Raw genomic sequence first — 18629 nt, 5'->3', positions numbered from 1 at the left:
AACACTCCCTCACACCATGCACAAAAATAAACTCAAAATGGCTGAAAGACTTAAATATACGACAGGACACCATCCAACTCCTAGAAGAAAACATAGGCAAAACACTCTCGGACATCAACATCATGAATATTTTCTCAGCTCAGTCTCCCAAAGCAATCGAAATTAGAGCAAAAATAAACCCATGGGACCTCATCAAACTGAAAAGCTTTTGCACAGCAAAGGAAACCAAAAAGAAAACAAAAAGACAACTTACAGAATGGGAGAAAATAGTTTCAAATGATGCAACCGACAAGGGATTCATCTCTAGAATATATAAGCAACTTATACAACCCAGCAGCAAAAAAGCCAATCAATCAATGGAAAAATGGGCAAAAGACCTGAATAGACATCTCTCCAAAGAAGATATACAGATGGCCAACAAACACATGAAAAAATGCTCAACATTGCTGGTTATAAGAGAAATGCAAATCAAAACGACCATGAGATATCACCTCACACCAGTCAGAATGGCCATCATTAATAAATCCACAAATAACAAGTGCTGGAGGGGCTGTGGAGAAAAGGGAACCCTTCTGCACTATTGGTGGGAATGTCAACTGGTACAGCCACTATGGAGAACACTTTGGAGATACCTTAGAAATCTCTACATAGAACTTCCATATGACCCCACAATCCCACTCTTGGGCATCTATCCAGACAAAACTCTACTTAAAAGAGACACGTGCACCCGCATGTTCATTGCAGCACTATTCACAATAGCCAAGACATGGAAACAACCCAAATGTCCATCGACAGAGGATTGGATTCGGAAGAGGTGGTATATATACACAATGGAATACTACTCAGCCAAAAAAAGAATGACATAATGCCATTTGCAGCAACATGGATGGAGCTAGAGAATCTCATACTGAGTGAAATGAGCCAGAAAGACAAAGACAAATACCATATGATATCACTTATAACTGGAATCTAATATCCAGCACAAATGAACATCTCCTCATAAAAGAAAATCATGGACTTGGAGAAGAGACTTGTGGCTGCCTGATGGGAGGGGGAGGGAGTGGGAGGGATCGGGAGCTTGGGCTTATCAGACACAACTTAGAATAGATTGACAAGGAGATCCTGCTGAATAGCATTGAGAACTTTGTCTAGATACTCATGTTGCAACAGAAGAAAGGCTGGGGAAAAAATGTAATTGTAATGTATACATGTAAGGATAACCTGACCCCCTTGCTGTACAGTGGGAAAATAAAAAAAAAAAAAAGAATGTACACGACAGTTGTTTATAGGAGTAGAAAGCTGGGTGTTCCCTGGTGGCCTATCAGTTAAGGATTTGGAGTTGTCACTGCTCTGGGTTAGGTTAGATCCCTAGCCTGGGAACTTTTGCAAGCCATAGGCACAGCAAACAATGAATTCGAGCTAAGGGTACAAGATATGGCTTCATTGTAGAATATTATAACAGTCATTAACAATAATGCTGTGCAGAAATATTTAATGATATGGAAAATGCACATAAAGTTTAAGGTTTTTTAAAAAGGAGTTTTAATACAGTGTGAAAGGTATCAGTTTTTTCTACGAAAAAATATGTATATACATGCATATGCATAGAAGAAATGAAAATGGTTAAAACATGAACAGCATTAATAACTATGCAGTGGGAAAATACCTGATGGGGGAGATAATCTATTAATTTCCACATTGTCTATAATGAACATGTATCATGGTGGTAATAGGAAAAAAATAAAAGTTACTATTTTTGAAAAGATGAAATCATATGATTTAAGACAGTAAATGTTTGTCCATAGAACTTGTAACAAAATTATCACTATAGCTGAGTATTTGTACATTTAGCTCTGGGCTTCCTGGCTGCCAAGGCACAAAGAGAAATACATAGAATTATGTAGGTATCCACGGCTTGATTTATCAGTTCGTCCCAGTAGATAAACTACCGCCCTGGCACCAGATCCTCATAATACCAATGCCTGCCCTGTAGTATAGGATAGCAGGGGATTGCTCATGGCCCTCATCTTTGTTCTAACTATTCTTGCAGCTGATTAAGAACTGTTGTCCCGTACCTTGCAAAGGGACAAATACCATACTCACAGTGCCTTTTTTTTTTTTCACAAAGTACTTCCATCCCTATTTTCCCCCCATAGCAAAGAGTCCCCAAATTAATGACATGTTTTCAACAGGACACTAAAGATGCAATATCCAGCTTTTAGGCAATATTTTGATGGTGTCACTGTTTTCACAAAAATACTCAGGAGACCGTCTCACAGATGAAGTGGATCATGAAGACTGTTGAATGCAACATACTTTGAGAATGTATGTTTCTTGAAAATATATCACTTTAAGAGCCCTCTGAGAAGAGAAAGTAGAAAAAATCAGGACAATGGTTATGGATTGTTGCTCTAAAATCTGATGGAAGCCACAAAGAGACAGAGCTAAAACTACCAGCCCTGAGGTGGCCCCTGACAAGCTGAGCCTTCACCATGACAAGAGGTCACTTCTAAACTGCATCTGTCAGAGTCCATGTCCCTGAAGGCTCAGACATAGGAGGCAGTGCTGTTAATTTATGGCGACATCTATCCTCCCTGTAGAAACAATTGAAATTTATTCCCCTCTATGTGTCACCTAGAGTTTCTCTCAGATGCTATGGATCCAAGTCACTCCAAGAGAGAGCAAAGATTGTGTGGAACTTGGGAAACTATAAAAGAGCGTTCCCCTTCCATATCCTCCCCACTCCCAAATGCCTTCCATTCCCTATGTCTGATGTTTACCTTCAAGGCCAAAATGAAGTCTCTCCTGACCAGCCGTGTGACCTTTCTCTCATCTGTAACCTTTAAAAGCACATACTGAAGATGGCAGAATAGAAGGACTGGAGCTCAACTTCTCTCCTAAAAACAACAAAATTCACAACTAAAGTCTGAGCAGTCTCCACCCAAATGGACTGGAAACCTTAAAAAAGATACCCTACTCCAGAAGAAAAAGAGAAGGCCACATCAAGAGGTAGGAGGTGCGATTTCATGATATAAACAACCCCATACCTTCCAGGTGGGAAGCTCCACAGACTGAAAACTAACTGGCTCACAGAGACTCACCTACAGGAGTGAGAGTTCTGAGCCCCAGATCAAACCCTCACGTGCAGGGATCTGGCACTGGGAGAAAGAGCCCCTGGAGCATCTGGCATTGAAGGCCAGTGGGGCTTGTGTGCAGGAGCTCCACAGGACTGGGGGAAACGGAGACCCCCATTCTTAAGAGGCACACACAGACTTTCACATGCACTACGTCCCAGAGCAGAGCAAGTCTCCATAGGAATCTGGGTCAAACGTGACTGCAGTTCTTGGAAGACATCCTGAGAAAACAGGGGTGGATGTGGCTTGTTGTGAGGGAAGGACATTGAAGGCAAAGTTCTCAGGAATATTCAGAAGCTGCCTTTCTCTGGAGGTGGCCATTTTGGGAAAATCTTGCCCCACCTGTCAGTCAGCCTGAGAAGCCCCAGGCCAAACAACAATCCAGGTGGGATCATAGCCCCACCCATCACTAAACAGGCTACCTAAAGACCCCATAGGCACACAGCTGCCTCTAATCCCATCCAGAGTCTAAGCCCCACCCACCAGAGGGATTAGAATCAGCTCCACCTATCAGTGGGCAGGCATCAGCCCCTCCCATCAGGAAGCCTACAGTAAGGCCCCCATACAGACTTCAGCCACAAGGGGGGCAGATGCCAGAAGTAAGAGAGGCTGCAACTCTATTATCTGTAAGAAGGTCACCACACCAAAAACCTATAAAAATGAAAAGATAGAGAAGTATAACTCAGATGAGGGAGAAAGGAAAAACCCCAGAAAATCAGCTAAGCAATGAGGAGATTCTTAGCCTCCAGGAAAAAGACTTTAGAATGGTGATGCTGAAGATGATGCAAGACATTGGAAATAAACTGGAGGCAAAGATGGATAACTTACAGGAAACACTGACCAAAGAGATACAAGATATACAACTTAAACAAGAAGAGATGAAAAATACAATAACTGAAATAAAAAATTCACTAGAAGCAGACAACAGCAGAATACAGGAGGCAGAAGAACCAATAAGTGGAGGACAGATTAGTGGAAATTACGGATGTGGAACAGAAAAGAGAAAAAAGATTGAAAACAATTGAAGAGAGTCTCAGAGAACTCTGGGACAACGTTAAATGCACCAACATCCATATTATAGGGGTGCCAGAAGGAGAAGAGAGAGAGAAGGGGACAGAAAAAATATTCCAAGAGATAATAGCCGAAAACTTTCCTAACATGGGAAAGGAACCACTCACTCAAATCCAGGAAGCACAATGAGTACCATATAAAACAAACCCAAGGAGGAATACACCGAGACACATATTAATCAAACTGACCAAAATTAAAGACAAAGAGAAAAGCTTGAAAGCAGCTAGGGAAAAGAAACAAGTAGCATACAAGGGAACCCCAGTAAGGTTATCCGCAGATTTTTCAGCAGAAACTCTGCAGGCCAGAAGGGAGTGGCATGATATACTTCACGCAATGAAAGGAAAAAACCTCCAACAAAGATTACTTTACCCAGCAAGGCTCTCATTCAGATTTGAAGGAGAAATCAAAACCTTCACAGATAAGCAAAAGTTGAGAGAATTCAGCAACACTAAACCAGCCTTACAACAGATACTAAAGGAACTTCTCTAGGCAGAAAAGACAAGACAGCAACAGGAAACAAAAATTCCACAAATGACAAGGCTCACCAGTAAAGGTATATATACAGTAAAGATACGAAATCATCCATGCACAATTATACTACCAAAATCAGAAATCATGAGAAGAGGAGGGTATAAATGCAGGACACTGGATATGAACTTGCAATTAAGAGAACAACAACTTAAAACAATCTCATATACATATAGACTCATATCAAAACTTCAGAATAACTGCAAACCAAAAATACAATTGATACACAAACAAGGAATCTCTGGAGAAGAAATATATCTCATAGTAAATAAGTGCATAATCCACCATAAAGGGGGTCATTTGACATCATTCTTGGAATGCTGAAGTCTTCTTACATCTGATTCTGATTTCCTCTCCATCAAAGAATTTATGATAAGTATAATTAAATAATGCAACTGTACAATTAAATAATACAGTTCTACAATTGTATTATTAATAACCATTTCTCTCCATGGTACAATGTAAGGTCTATAATGTCTTGTTTATCACATCACCTAGAATGGTGTAATGCCTATATTGAAGAATCAATAAGATGTAACAAATTGTGAGGACATATTTATATAGTTACACTGTTTTTTAACCAATTTATGCATTTTATATTTTACCTATTTTCAGAGGGTATATTATTTTTGTTATTCTTACTGGTTAAGTTATTCTTTTTATTATGCTATATAAAATATTTAATGGTATATAAGGCTTTCTTTATAAATTTTAGTTGCATAATATAACAATTTTAATATAATGCTAATTTTTAAAGAAAAATTGAAATGTAATAGATAATACTAAATAGTAAGAATGAAAGCCATACAAGATGGGATAAATTATAGAATAAATTTCCTATTTGTCTCAGCATATTTTCCATTCCACTTCTCCAGAGGGAGTCACTTAATCTGTTTCTTAAGATCCATGATATAATAATCTGTGTGAATGTAATTGTATTTAAATATATGCATTTTATTCTGTAAAAAATAAAAATAAAATTTCAGAATAAAAATAAAAAAAGTAGTCACACAAACAAAAGTATTTCAAATTGTAGTAAATGATAAGGAAATAAAGAAGGAATAAAGATGGAGAATAATAAATTCCTTGAAAAAGAGTGGACAGTGAAGACCTCAATGGAGGAGTTGCTATTAATACTGAAAACAAATAAAAGGATCAAGCCCTGTGAAGATGGGGTTGAGAAGACATTCTAGACAGAGGGAGAAAAGCAAAGAAGCTCTTGAGGCAGCAAAGAACTTGGCATTTTCCAGGCACTGAAAGAAAATTAGTGTAGATGGAGCACAGGGGTACAAGATCTGTTTGGTGGTAGGCAGTCAGAGTCTGGATCAAGTAGGGTGCATTAAGGAGTTGTATTCTAAGTACTGCTCAGGGTTTTTAAGAGAGGAGAGGAGGGCAATGATTATATGTATTAAGAAAAAGATTACTATGAGACACCAACATCAAATGCTTTCACTGACATGTGGAATCTGAAAAAAGGACAGAATGAACTTCTTTGCAGAACAGATACTTACTCACTTACTTTGAAAAATCTATGGTCTCCAAAGGAGACAGTTTGGGGGGTGGGGGGATGTGCTGGGGTTGTAGGTTGGAAATCCTATAAAATTGGATTGTGATGATCATTGTACAACTATAAATGTAATAAATTCATTGAGTAATAAAAACATAAAGTAAAATAAAAGCACAGACCCACTACACAGCTCACTGACAGTCATCCTGCATGGCACGTGTCCTCAAAAGGCTGTAGGCTGTGAAATACAAGGCATCTCCCCTGAGCACCTACACAGGGTCTCATGCATGAGCCCAAGGTGACATGTTCACCTAAATTCCTAGTTTGTCCACTTCCCCCTTGCTAAGTTATAGATAAAGTCAGTAGCATAAATGTTAGCAAAGCAATGTTGCTAAAAGGCCAACGTTTCTTGACTGGGAGCACAGTTTTCTATGATTAATTTAACAAATTAAATTTTTGTGCTAATCATTTTGGAGAAAAAGAAGGAAATATTCTTTTTGACATCTAAGAAGTTCAGTCTCGTGGGGATTAAAGACACAGAGGTAGCTGACTGGGATAATGTTATTAATGTGTAAAAAGCAGAAGGACATATAAAAACTACAAAGAACAGCTGTCAAAAATGTTCTTCAAGAGATGGCTTTGATTTACATCGCACTGAATTTGGGCCACGGGACTAGAAATAGTGTCTAGAAAAAGACAAGGGACCCTTCCTCCACTCTGGGCTGATTTGTCACTTGCAGAACCCTGACCTCTGAACTAGGCCATTCATTTGCAGAGGACACCACACACTGAAGCCCACCTAGTGCAGGACATTGGCCAGGGCAAGGAGAATGCTGAAACACAGGCAAAGGAACGAGCATTACACCAGGCACAAGAAAATTCTGCGGAGCCAGGAGAGTGATTGTGAAAGCTCTGAAAGCTTGTCTAGTGGAAGATGAGCTGGATAGGCATTTTTCTTATAGCAAAAAACAACCCATTGGTGGGTTATGAAACCAATATAGAGACTTATAGTAAGTGATGTTTCATAAAATGTTTGTAATGAGGATTGTGTGTGTGTGTGTGTGTGTGTGTGTGTGTGTGTGTGCGTGTGTGTGCATGCACGTGCACTGGTCATGCAAACAGATTTCTTTAAAAACATTCTACAAGTATGTGAATTAGACATTATTCAGTAGTTTACAGAAGGACATATTTCAGTTCAACAGAAGGAAAACATTTCAAATGAGTAAAACTGTCTCCCAGTGGGGTTTATTTCTGTGAATGACAGGGAGCTTCCAGCCTCTGAAGGACTTCAAGCAGAGCACAGGTTGTCACAGAAGATACTCATATTAGTCGAAAGTTAAATGCAAAGAACTCCCCTTCGCATTTTTCTGCAAATGCGGAAAAGGAGAGTTTCCTCCCCATTCTATGAGACTTTTCTCAGTCCAGATCACAGGGACTCAACTACCACTGAAAGCACAAGTAGAAGGGAAACAACTCCACAAAATCACAGGCATGAATGTACACAGCCTGAAATTTCATTCAGTTGTTTATACTGGAACAGCACCTCTGTGAAAAGAAAAGTTGTGATAACTTAGACCAAGGTTCGTAACCTAGGCATACATCAGAATCACCTGGGGAGATTTTAAAATACCCATGCCTGTGTCCCAACACATATCAGTTAAAACACTGGGACCCAAGATTTGTATATTGTTTAATGTTCCCCAGGCAACAGTTGGAACCACTGATTTCTATGTATAAAATAAAAAAGACATTTATAAAGCACAGAAGGAAGGAAAGCAGTTCTAGGATTTTGCATGAAGATCATAAAAAGAAAGAGCTGTAAAACATCAAAACAGGCCTTTTGGATTCTACTCAAAGTATAGAGAGTTTAAAAGAGCATCACTCTCATGCTTATAAATAAAAAGTCAGAGAAACTCCAAGTTCATCTCTTTCTTGAATCTATTAGACAACTGGGTCTTAGGGGAACAAACTAGCCCAGAATCTGAGGAGAACCTGGCACCTGAGGAAAGCAACAAGACATGAGCACTTGTTTACCTGAGGAAGATGCAACTGGACATTGACTAATATGTATCAGGTAACAAATAATAATGGCATACTCCTGGGAGAGTTGAAAGAGTGTGGAGATGGACCACTCTGAGGAAGACCTAAGGCCGACATGAAACAGACAATGAGAAAAGACCTTCAGCAAACAGCACCAGCTCTACACTCAGGTGTCTCTAGAGGAATCTGAAGTCTGTGGTGCACTGAGGGTAAGCACACCAACAACAGACCTCAGATCCAGTCAACTCCTGACCAGATCAACCCCACAACTGAAGGCCTATTGGAAACAGAGAGGCATTCCCATCTCCTGGCACAAAAACTATTTATCTCAGTCTCTAATGTTCTACACCGTGTCTAGTTCTCAACAAAACACAGAGCATACAAAAAGCAAGAAAAAGCAACATTGCCCTTATTTTTGGCTATAAAAGATAACAATGTTTAAAGCAAGGGTCAGCAAATATGAACTGCAAACCAAATCTAGCTCACAGTCTTAGGAGGACCTACAAGCTAAGAATGGTTTTTAAATATTTTTTTAAGTGTTGTTTAAGAAAAAAGAATATGCAACAGAGACAGCCTGTGTGGCCTTAGAGCCTGAAGTATTTACTTTCCGGCTTTTACCATAAAATGTTGGCTAAAGCCCAGTCTAAAGCAAAAATAGTAGCAATGTTTTATTTAAGGCACATGTAGAAGAAAAATGATAACATGAGCACAAAGGATGGAAGAAAAGAATTGGGAATATACTGCTGTAAGTTCCTTAAACTACACATGAAACAGTGTAATATTACTTGAAAGACTAATTAAAGATACACCGATATAGATAAACGTTCTTAGGCAATCACTAAAAATGTTAAAGAAGCATAAGTAAGTGGAGATAAAAGGTAATTCTAAGAAATGCTCTTTTAATAGGGAAAAATGGAACAAATAGAAAACTAGCAAGATAGGAGGTTTTTAAGCCATATTAACACCATAATAAATGCGAATGGTATAACACATCAATTAAAAGACAGATATTATCACATTGATTTAAAAAGTAAGATCCAACTATCTGAGGTCTACAGGGGACTGGTCTTAAATATACAGACATAAACAGGTTAAAATTAAAAGAATAGGAAAAGATATGGATGCAAACACTAAGCAAACAAAAGCTGGAGTGCCTATCTTAACATCCAAAGTAGTACAAAAACCCTCAGCTAACATCATACTTTATAGTAAGAGATCATTTCTCCCCTATTGTAAGAAACAAGTCAAGGATATTCTTTCTGACCACTCCTATTCAACATTGTGCAAGAATTTTTAGACAATTGAATAAGGCAAGAAAAAGAAAGAAAAGATATGTGGATTAGAAAGGAAGAAATAAAATTGTCTTTATTCACAGACAGATAACATGACTATCTATCCCAAAGACTCTACAAATAAACTTCCTAGATCAAATGCAATGTCAAAATTTTAAAAAAATCAATTTTGGTTTTTTTTTTTTTGGTCTTGTTAGGGCCACACCCAAAGCATATGGAGGTTTCCCAGACTAGGGGTCGAAATGGAGCTGCAGCTGTCGGCCTATGCCACAGCCATAGCAATGCCAGATCCAAGCTTCATCTGTGACCTACACCACAACACATGGCAACATTGGATCCGTAACCCACTAAGCAATGCCAGGGATCAAATCTGCATCCTCATGGATGCTAGTCAGATTCATTTCTGCTGAGCCGGGATGGGGATTCCAATTGTATTTTTATATACTAGGAACAGAAGCAACCCCCAAAAGGAAATACTTAAGTATAAATCTAACAAAACATGTGGAAGATCTATACCCTGAAAACTACTGAATGCTGATAGAAAAATCAAATATAAATGAAGAGATAAGCCATATCATGCTCATGGTCTGGAATATTCAATATTGTAAAGACGTCAATTCCTCCTAAATGAATCTATAAAGTCAATGTAATCCCACTCAAAATCCCAGCAGGGTTTTTTGGTAGATATTGACAAGCTGACTCCACAACCTACATGAAAAGCAAAAGAACTAGGAGAGCTATAACAATTTCGAAAAGGAATAAAATTGGAGGATTTATACTACCTACTTTCAAAAATTATTATAAAGTCACAGTATCAAGAGGGTGTAGTGTTGGCACATAGAGGACATATAGATCATGGAATAAAATTAAGAATCCAGAAATAAACCCTTAAGATTATGGCCAATTGATTTTCTACAAAAATGTCAAAGACAGTTCAATAGGGAAAGGATAATCTTTTTAACAAATGGTGCTGAAGCAAGTGGAATCCCACATGCCAAAAGAAAAAAAAATTCCTTGACTCACAGTTTACATCTTATATAAAAATTAACCCCAAATGGATCATAAACTTAAGTGTAGGAGTTCTTGCTGAGGCTCAGCAGTTAACGAACCCAAATAGCATCCATGAGGACGCGGATTCAATCCCTGGCCTCGCTCAGTGGATTAAGGATCTGGAGTTGCCGTGAGCTGTGGTGTAGGTCCCAGACGCAACTTGGATCCCACGTTGCTGTGTCTGTGGTATAGGCCAGCGGTTACAGCTCTGATTCGACCTCTAGAGTGGGAAACTTTGTATGCCATGGGTGAGCCCACCCCCCAAAAAAAAACCTTAAGTGTAAAACGTAGAAATATGAAACTTCTAGAAGAAAGTGTAGAAGAATTTCAACACTTTAGGCAAAGAATTCTTAGTTACAACAACAAAACTCTGATCCATAGAAAGACTGATAAATTGGTTTACTAAAGTTAAAAAAAACTTTTGCCCTGAGAAAAATACTGCTATGGGCATAAAAAGATAAGGCACAGACTGAGAAAATTCATTTGAAAATCACATTTCTCAGATAGGACATATATCCAGATCATGTAAAGATCTCTCAAAACTCAACAAGAACCCAATAAAAATAGGTAATCAAAATTACCTCTGCCTAACACTTTTTGCAATAAATTTTTATTTGAATTTGTTTATTTTTCCCAGCCAGTTATAAGTCCAAACTCGAATTCTCACGTATTTTTATTTGCACAGTATTATTTTACCCTGGAATTAGGCTTTTGATCTATTAACCTCTGCTGCACTTTATACCAGCCTAAAAAAAGTATTTTCTGTGAACACAGAAGATAATTTTGAAATACAACTTTAGTAGAGACTATGTTTTCCTATTAAATAAAATTGGCTGTTTACACACACACACAAAGTTATAACTTTCTGAGACATCAAAACTACATGTTGTCATCTTTTATTTATTTATTTATTTATTTAGTCTTTTTGCCTTTTCTAGGGCCACTTCCATGGCATATGGAGATTCCCAGGCTAGGGGTCTAATAGGAGCTGTAGCCACTGGCCTACGCAGCACTGAGCCACAGCAATTTGGGATCTGAGCCAAGTCTGCAACCTACACCACAGCTCATGGCAACGCCGGATCCTTAACCCACTGAGCAAGGCCAGGGATCGAACCCCCAAACTCAAGGTTCCTAGTTGGATTTGTTAACCACTGCGCCACAGTGGGAACTCCTATGTTGTCATCTTTTAAATAATGAACCCTGAGCATGAACCAGCACATTTTTAATTGCCATACTTGTTTCTTCCTCTGCTACAAAATCTAAACAATTCTGGAAAACAATGACGAAAGAAATGACCTTGATTTTTCTCTTTCCTCATATTTCTTCACTTATTTCTCTTACCTCATACCTTATTTTGTAAGGCGTTGTAAATCATGTTTGCGAAAAATGTGGAGTATAACAAATGAAGAGATTCTGCATGAAAGAAATCCTTTAAGATCAAATTATTCTATATGTAATCCTCTCCTTCCGAGAGAATGTCCTTTTTTGCCCAATACCATACCTGCTCTGGCTGTATTCCTCACTGGAAATGAGAGAGAAACTAGGTCTTGAAGATTTCTAGCACTGTGCCCAGCTTGTTGCCAACTACTGCATCCTTCTTGGAACCTACCTTATTTTTCATTGTGGTCCTTCTCATCACCTGACACAGGAAACAAAATATAACTATGTCTCCTTCCAGTAGAGTGGAAGCTCTGTGAGAACAGAGACTTTGAGGTTCTTGTATATTCTTTTTATCCCCAGAGCAATGTCTGAAACACAGTAGGTAATTATCTGTGAATAAATACCTGCTCAAGGCCTCTCTCCACCTCATTCCTGCTTCCAGTGATCCTGGGCAGCCCCGGGCAGGACTGTTGATGGAAACAACTAAATACGCTGCCCTTCACTCTTTCTTCCAGGATTAGTGACTAGGTCTTTCTGCAAGTTACTGTGCTAAGTAGATACTGAGAATGCTGGTTGATGAGAAGTAGTGTCCTGCTTGCCCAACTGAACTCCCATCCACCTATGTCCACCACATCCAAAGGAAATAAAAAGCAGCACTCGCTTCATAGTTCATATGAAAACGGGATAAATGCTTTAAAAGAGTAGACAGTGGAGGCCTGCTTCCTACTAAACACAGCTATAAAATATTCACCCACTGGACTATCAACTGTTCTCTAGTCCAGGATCTACCACCAACTGCATCTTCACCAAGCCCCAGCCTGTTAGTTTGAAAGCAGGAACAATATGGAATCAAAGATACCATTTATAGCAAATGTTATCAAGAGGGGGCAGCTGAGAGCTGAAGAGGGGCAGGGCTTGGGAGGCACAGTGGAACCAGCTCTGAGGCTTTTCCAAACTACACAAGGCCCTCCATAAATTCCTCCAGCACAATCCACCCTACGGAACTGACTCCATAGAGTGAGCCTCTGTTGCTATGACTATGGGAAGATGACAAACTCAGAAAAACTCTTCCAGGTCAGGTCTTAAAGTACAAGTTTTTTGAGGAATGGGACAGAGATATGGGCTGCTTACTGCTACCCAGAACAGCATCTAACACAGGGCCTATCTCTGTGTCTCCAACCTCAGTGCCTTTCCCCCCTCAGCCATACCCCACACTTCTCCCATGTACTGAATTCTCCTCATTGCCCATAAGGCCTTGTCTTTCATCATCTGTCCCCACCTGTGGGAGACATGACTGCCTACCTTAACAGTGTAAAAGGTGTTCTCACTTTCTACCTTGTTAACAGAATTCTGATTCTCAGAGATGGGCACCAATGAGCTCAGGGAAGGTGAACCCTCCTCCAGCTCCGGAACACTGCTTGGCCACGACAATCACAGCTTTGACAGTGAGAGACTGAGCACAGACATAGGACCATTCTGGCCAAAGGGGACTTTTGAGAAATTCTGTCTTTTGTTATCCAGAGGATCACTGAAAAGTTGTCTCCCTCCGTTTCAGCTTTGGAAGTTATCACGTGAAGGCATGATGGAGCTCCAGTCACCATGTGGCAGAGCAGGGAAAAACCTAAGAATCACCAAGAAGCCAATCCAGCACTTTGAACCACCTACCTCTAGACTTCTTAATCAAGACAGTAACCTAAATATTACTTATGACATCTTATGATACCTTAGGATACCCTAACATACTCCACTGCTTGGCCTTGGAAGTCCTTTCAGGTTTTTCTCCTAGAGCAGCCCTACTCATCTCCAATTCAGAGCTCAACTACAGTTTTCTTAGGAAGTTTTTGCTTGTCCCCAGTTAAACAGTCCTGGACACTGTGTTTTTGTTTGTTTGTTTTTTGTCTTTTGTCTCTTTAGGGCTGCACCCATGGCATATGGAGGTTCCCAGGCTAGGGGATGAATCGGAGCTGTAGCTGCTGGCCTAAACCACATCCACAGCAACATGGGATCCGAGCCTCATCTGTGACCTACACCACAGCTCACGGCAATGCTGGATTCTTAACCCACCAAGCAAGGCCAGGAATCGAACCCGCAACTTCATGGTTACTGGTCAGGTTTGTTAACCACTGAGCCACGATGGGATCTCCAGTCCTGGATGCTGTAATCTTCCTCTCCAACCAGAGTGTGAGCTTCTTAAATGCACACATTATCACTCTTGGCAGAGGCTCTGGCATATATTGGGCATTTAGTAAATGTTGAATGAATCAAAGAATGAACAACAAAACAGTAAACAAAGGATGAACATTCAGGATGTCTTCCATGCCTTGGATAAAGACCTAAAGAATGACAGATGGTATTTGGAACCTAGACCTCCTATACTCTACTTCCTTTAGGTGGTGGTGAGCAAAGGCAGAAATAGTCCTATTTAACAAGTCCTATTTTTATGTGCCCAGAAGTCAGACTTCTCATGGGGCACTGTCCCTCCCAAATCCCCAGCAGCTATAAGGATAGAAGAGATGGAAGAGGAAAGAGACATTCCTCTTATCTCCCTTCTCTCTAAAGAAACAGATAAACCTGAAGGTGCCAGTGATTTTTAATCACTCCATACTTAGAACTAAACACAGGGAAAAAGAGGATATACACATGAAAGTGAACAGATCCTACAACCTTTTATGAGTCCTTGGATGCCAGAGCTAAAACCCTCAACCTTTTCATTTATATGATTCAATCAATTTCTATACTGCATAAGATAATTTTCAAATGACCAAAACCCAAGCCAAAGCAAAGAATTCTGACAGAGTCACTGATAATGAAAACAAGCCAATAACATCCTTTCTATGTTGAGGGCCTGTGCACTGTCACCTCTCAAATTTGGCTTCTAGGATGGGGTCAGGAAGTAAGACAGCCTGGAGGAGGTCTATCCATGAATAAGTTAGAGTGAGAAAAAATGGCAAACACCCCCCCCCCCCCCAAAATACACACACCACCACCAGAGCCACCATCCCTCTCCCTCCATCTTCCCTCCAAAGTAGAATAATCTAAGCCTCCTGGGTCTTCCTTTGGTTCAAAACTGAGTAGGGACCTCTGAGAGGCACAATGTGTTTACATTAACATATAGAGGAAAAATGGAGAAAACCTTCACCAAGCAACATGCTATGGGCTTTATGAATATTACATAACTTAAGGTTGTTGTAATGATTGTAATACCCTTTTTACCTTTGAGAAAACTGGGAATGAGCGAAGTTAAGCAAGCTGTTGCTCAAGGTCACGCAGCTAATAACTAGAATTTAAATTCTATACTTTTCCCACTTTATCACTCCAATGGCCAGGACCTGAGCGAGAAGAGCACCCCTCCACCTCCACCGAACCCCCACAGCGCCCCAGGACACACAGACCTGGATGGAGTCTTACAACCTTAGGCCCCCGTAGTGAGAACAGCTTCACGTACCCTCGGGGTAACTAACACAGGCGCAATGAAAGTAAAACACCGAGGAGAGGGAGCAGCGGCCCCCGCGCAGTTCCCTGGGAAGTTCCACAAAGGAGAGAGAGGAGCTCACTCCCGGCTCCGCCCTGCTCCTCCCTTCGAGGGCCCAAACCCTTGATCCAGCTCCACTCTCCATTCAGCCTTTGGCCCCTTAGCCTTCCCCCCTCCCCACAAGCGCCGCGCAGCCTGGGCGGCTCAAAGACCCACGTAGCCCAGGTCCTAACCTCCAACCCCCGCCCCAGGCTAATACCCCGTGCAGGAGTTCGCAGCTGTTCGCCCCCAAGCAGCGACAGGACTCCGAATGCACCACTGCCCCGGCGCGCTTGCTTCCCAGGCACGCAGGACCGGGGAAGGCCCACATTGCCCACCGCAGCCACGCTGCCCCGCGGGGCCCGGGCGCGGAGCCCACCGTTTCTGGCTGACCGCCGCCCCCACCCCGCTGCGCCCGCCCGGCTCTCTACTCCCAGACCCGGTAACCCTGGGTCCTGGCACTGAGGGTCGGCGGGGAGATGACATTGGTGAGTCCCCCACTGGGCGGGGCGGGGCGCGGCTCCACCCTGCCCCGAGCCTCCTGGGGCGCCCGGGAGGGGGCGGGGCCGGGATGGGACAGTTGAGCCCCGCCCCTGCCGGGAGCAGCCCAAGGCTTGGGCTCCTCTGGGAACCTGGTGCATCCTCTGCCAGGAGGAAGGGAGGCCTGGGAGGTCGAGTAAGAGATGAAACCTGGGACGGTTAGGTCTTGGGAAGCGGCGGGGAGCCAGAGCTCTGCCTGTTTGTACACAACCTGGCCCGTTGGGGAAATGGTTGGCAGAGCGTGAGAACTGTACCAGGCTGAGCACTAAGAGCAGAGGCCAGTCCCTTTCTCTGTGGGCTGTAGAAACCGAGAACCGAGACCCTCAGGGTGACAATGATGGGGCCAAGGGCAAGTTCGTTCAGAACTGGAAGAGCTCAGAAAGGCCTTTTCTGATCATTCCCTAGCCCCCATTCCTACTTCAATCACCCCTCAAATGAGTGTCCCCTTTTTAAATAATGGCTTTAAACTAAAATAACATCATTTCATATAGTGATATGCCCCCCCCTTCCAAGACTGTAAGCTCCATGCAGGGCAGGAACCTCTCCTGTCCACTGTTGAATCACCAGAGGTGAATGAGCCCAGGACAGTTAATACCTGATGAATAAATGAGGTGTGACTGGATCTTTTGAGTCCAGCCTCCTATTGCTGCCCCCAGGCCAGAGTCTGCTCCAGCATCACCCCCACTTTGTCAAGCTGCGTGGCTTCCAAGCCACCCATCCCGTTAAGCAGCTGGCTTGCGGCAGGTCCACACGCCCAGGGCACCTTTGTAAGCTGCCAAGCCAATCTTTAACTTCTGAAGATGTTACATGCAGGGGAACTCAGAAATGTGATGCTTTCCTGCCTGCCTTGCACAGCGCAAACATAGCCCAGAGTTTGGACAACTGGCCCAAGATCCCACAGCTGGCAGCAGAGCTGAGTCTGGGGCCCTGGAGTGCTGCTGGGACCTGCCGCTGGGAAGTCCTGAACTTCTGCAGAAATGGGGGCTTGGATTTGGTCTGAGTTCTCTAATCTGTGGCCTTTCCAGTCTTCTCAGTGGTCAAATGTGACCTGAGCCATTTGCATTTACTGAGGCCCTGACAGTTTCAAAAACAAAGACATGTTAGATTAGGAATGGAGGATGTGGTATATATTTTTTGGTGTCCCATTGAACAAATGAATGATCTTTACACATACACACACACACACACACACACACACACATACACAAAGATGATGTGATACTAATACTCACAGATTAATTTCAAGACTCATTACAGAAATGCATTCCAAGTGCACAACAGGAAACCCTATACAACTTTAAAGTTTCATGGAGAACATTCTTTCAGTCAGAGCCAAATGGCCTGCCCTCCCTCCCCCCAACAATAGGCTCAACACTTTCAAGGCCTGGACCCCATCCCACTTCATCAGGGAGTTCTGCACAGATAGGGGTTTAAGATATAGTGTTGCCTAGCTGGCCACTTCACACTGGGCCAGGCCAGCCTGGAAAGAGTCATAGAGGATGCCCCATGCGGATGTGCCCTGGTCCCACTGTACTCCCTCTATGGTGGGTGGGGAGGCTGGTGTCCCAGAGTGGGGCTGTGAAAGGGCCTGCCCTTGGGACAGACACTTGCACCAGTAGGTGAGGCTGAGCTCAGGAGCCCCTCCGGGTCTCACCCACGTGAAGTGGACCCAGCCCTTCCTGTGTGTTGGTTTCAGTCAGTGGAGCATGTGATCCTAGTGATTCAGGATCCTCCTTCTGTGTGTGCGATCTTGGCTGGGCCAGCCTGGGAGGTGCTGTCACCCAGACTGGCTTGGAAATCATCAGGCAAGTACGAGTTCTGCCCTGGTGTCATGTTCTCTGTATCTCTGTCCAGGAGAGCTGGTTCCAGGAAGCAGTATGAGGGAGAAGGGAAGCAGGACAGGGAAGGGAGCAAACCCATTAGGAGAACACAAATGAGCAGCTTACCTTTTGGCAACTATGGCCTGGGACCTTGTGAGAAACTGTGGATCATACCTCAAGCTGAGGCATTTATCACTGATTGCTGGTATAAACCTGAGGCCCCTCTTGCCTGCCCTGTGCACTGACTGAACAATTTTAGCTCCCTTCAGAGAGAGCTGCCTGAAGCTTTATTGCACAGGGTCAGCCAGGGGGCTGTGGGTAGGGCAGTGACAACTTCAGCTCAAGGCACAGAACAACACTTCAATACTTTTAACATTAATATTAAATGCCACAGCTTCTCCCTTTATCACAAATACTGTTATTCTTCTCTCCCTCCTGCTTCTCTTCCTAGGATTTCTCCAAGAACTTCAACAATGTTCATTCTGCCCAGGAATCTAGACCTAATCTGAGCATCTTGACAGAAATTCAGAAAACCTCAGTCCACCCACAGCTGTCTTATTTTGGGATAGTTGTCACTCCCTTTTTGCTGTTGAAACATTGATGATCCAGCCACTGGCACCATGCCAGCCATTGCTGAAAACTCTACAATGAGGTGTCAACAGGCATGACACTGGAGTCTCATAACCTGACACCTGGGATGATGCATGCCCACTGAAGAAGAGAGTTTTGGTGATGTAGGTCCTGGGTTAGAGATGA

Source organism: Phacochoerus africanus, chromosome 3 (assembly GCF_016906955.1).
Source record: "Phacochoerus africanus isolate WHEZ1 chromosome 3, ROS_Pafr_v1, whole genome shotgun sequence".
NCBI classification, from domain to species: domain Eukaryota; kingdom Metazoa; phylum Chordata; class Mammalia; order Artiodactyla; family Suidae; genus Phacochoerus; species Phacochoerus africanus.
Note: the sequence above shows the minus strand (reverse complement) of the source record.